At 41.1% G+C, this 3,200-nt stretch overlaps 1 protein-coding gene across 1 annotated transcript in view; it reads left to right on the top strand.

Annotated features, from left to right (window-relative positions):
- Positions 1-3,200, top strand: part of ABCD3 (ATP binding cassette subfamily D member 3) — a gene marked incomplete at its 3' end in the record, with an annotated part of 51,353 nt that overhangs the window by 15,067 nt on the left and 33,086 nt on the right. The window lies entirely within an intron of this gene.

The following is a 3,200-nucleotide window of genomic DNA, read 5'->3' as shown; positions in this document are numbered from 1 at the left end:
GACGCTCAGCACAGGATGCGCACTGACCACCAGGGGGCAGATGCTCAATGCAGGAAATGCCCTCTGGTGGTCAGTGCACTCCCACAGGGGGAGCGTTGCTCAGCGGAAGCAGGGCTCATGGCTGGCGAGCACAGAGGCAGTGGTGGGAGCCTCTCCTGCCTCTGTGGCAATGCTAAAGATGTCCAACTGACGGCTTAGGCCCACTAAGCCGTCAGTCAGCCATCCCCCCAGGGCTCCTGGACTGCAAGAGGGTGCAGGCCAGGCTGAGGGAAACACCCCCCTCCCCTGCCCCAGTGCACGAATTTCGTGCACCAAGCCTCTAGTATATACTAAAATGAAATCTGGTATATATGCCAAATATTAAGGTGATATCTTTAAATGGTAGGTGTAAGCCTCTTACTTTTGCTAATCAGAATTTTCTATTTTTTTTTTTTTTTTTAGTGAATATGTTACTTATGAGGGAAAGCAATTTAAAATAGATTTTTAAAATATTTTATTGATTTTTTTACAGAGAGGAAGGGAGAGAGAGAGTCAGAAACATCGATGAGAGAGAAACATCGATCAGCTGCCTCTTGCACATCCCCCACTGGAGATGTGCCCGCAATCCAGGTACATGCCCTTGACCGGAATCGAACCTGGGACCTCTCAGTCCACCGGCCAACGCTCTATCCAATGAGCTAAACCGGTTTTGGCTAAAAGAGATTTTTTTTTTAAAATATATTTTATTGATTTTTTACAGAGAAGGGAGAGAGATAGAAAGTCAGAAACATCGATGAGAGAGATCGATCAGCTGCCTCCTACACACCCCCCAGTGGGGACGTGCCCGCAACCAAGGTACATGCCCTTGACCGGAATCGAACCCGGGACCCTTGAGTCCGCAGGCTGACGCTCTATCCACTGAGCCAAACCGGTTCGGCTAAAAGAGATTTTTTTAATTGAAATTTGTTATAATCTGGTAGGATGGGGTGGATTGAAACAATTTTCATAAGACAAGATTTAAGAAGGAGAAAAAGAAGGAATTCAGTTAGAAAATAGTATATAGAGATAATTGATTTGATTTTAAAATACCTTTTTATTTAAGTTTCTTGTAATTTACATCATGTAAATTCAAAACACATTAAGGTAAACAGTGTGCTGGGATTGGCGTTTAGCATTCCCATACATATTTTTATACTTTTGAAGTATAGGTATGTATAGCTCCATAAACAATATAGGTAAAATTATTTTGCATTTTGAAACATTTTATAAATTGAATCATTGTATGTATTATGCTTACACTCTGGTCAGCACTGTATGGCCTCTTATTTTATTTGCTATTTCAAACATCTATCTTTTTTAGTCAGTTTTAGTTCATCTCTCCTTTCCAAGTTATTGACACATAAATAGAAACTTCTCAACGCCCTTGTTGCCTCCTGAATATTAGGTACATTTTTTTTGGTTATATTAATACTTCAACTTCTTAACTGGTCTTTATCTAATGACTTGCGTGCTTTTTCTATAATTTATATGTTAAATTTATAGCAACAAAGTGGTTTTTGTATTTTTAAGAAATTACTGGGAAATTTAGAGGTGGGGAAAGTCAATTATAAATTTAAAATGCATGCTTACTGTTTACAAAATGTAATGTTTCTGTAGATATCCTCATTTAGAATAGTTTCAAGGTTCAAGAATGGTAGAGCATCTCTATTTCTTGAGCTCTTCTGAGCCAGTCCTCCAGTCCAGGTGGTGGTTTTTGTTTTTGTTTTTTGCAGAAAATCCTGTGAGGACTTTAAGAAGTATATAGTTCCCTTCATGGATTGAAATGTAATCAAGGCAGGCTTTCAGACAGCTTAAGCAATAGGAGCAGTGACAACAGGAACAGAAAAAAAGAGGAGGAATTGTATACCAGGTAGCTGTGTTTTGTTTTTGTTTTAATGCTTCAATGTTACTATCTTAGAACTTTTTTTAAACCTTCCTCATTGTTTGCCCTAGATATTTACTTACTTATTTATGTAATTTTTGTGAACCCATGTAGAAGTAGGTAGTGCTCTGTTTAAGTCAGAAGATGGCCATTTCACTTTGGCATTACTCTATTTCACTTCAAGTTAGCAATGGAAAACTGGTTATTGATGGGATGAGGTGAGGTAGGGAGGCAGTGACAGGAGAAAAAATTTGAAAGTAGAAGTTTCAACTATTTTTTTAAGGTAATTGGTGTGTATTGCCTTTTCCTTGTTCTTTTCAGTTTGGTGGACTAGAAGGGAAGATTTAGGTTGAAGTTGTGAGATTGCCTGGAAAAGAATAGGCTAGCTAAGTAAATAGAGTAGGGCTTTTTGTCTGTTTTATTTACTGCTGTCTGTATCATTTAGAACAGTGCCTTGGGCCAAGTAAATATTGAATCAATGATTGCATGTATGTGTAAGTGAAGTAGACTGGGCCTGTAACTCAGTAGGATGAGGTTTGCAGCCTTCAGTAAGGTTTGAAAGACCTGAACTCTATTCCAACAATTGTAGGATTGGCTGATTTTTGTCCAGTTCTTTTTATCAGTCTTCCTGATTGAATTCTACAAACACAAAATTAGGACTTCCTTTCTTGGTCTATAATTTTGTATTACATTCTGTGCCTAATCCTATATAATAAAGAGCTAATATGCAAATGGTTGTCACACCCTTTTGCCCTCATGCCCTCACGCTCTCCCGCCGGGGCTAGTGGACCTGAGGCTGTGCCCCCCTGCCCGGCGGAGCTTGATGGGGGACCTGAGGCTGTGTCCCCTGCCTGGTGGGGCTTGATGGGGGTGTGGCTGGCCAGGTCTGGGTCTCGCGTGACTTTGAGGTGCACGTGGGTGGGCGGGGACTTGACTCTGGGGCCCGCGGCGCACCCCAGACTCTGACAGGAGGGAGATTTTCATATACATTTCACTAATTTTCTTTCATCTCTGACACTTCTGTTATAAAGGGCAAATAGCAATATTAAAATATTTCCTCTAATTAATTCCCTTTTAATGTGCACAAATTTCGAGCACCGGGCCACTAGTCTTATACAATAAAAGCACTAAGGGTGCTGGAATGACCACGGGGGCCAGACGCTCAACCCAGGAGGAGAGGGAGTGGGGCGCAGGGAGGCCTGGCGACGCATGCTATGGCCCAGGGATCCCAGGAACTACAAGCCCAGAGCTTGCTTTCCAATAAAAAAAATAAATTGGGAAAAAAGAGAAGAAAAGACAA

This window comes from Myotis davidii, unplaced genomic scaffold (assembly GCF_000327345.1).
Source record: "Myotis davidii unplaced genomic scaffold, ASM32734v1 scaffold1335, whole genome shotgun sequence".
Taxonomy (NCBI): Eukaryota; Metazoa; Chordata; class Mammalia; order Chiroptera; family Vespertilionidae; genus Myotis; species Myotis davidii.
Note: the sequence above shows the minus strand (reverse complement) of the source record. Positions and strands in the feature narration are given on the sequence as shown.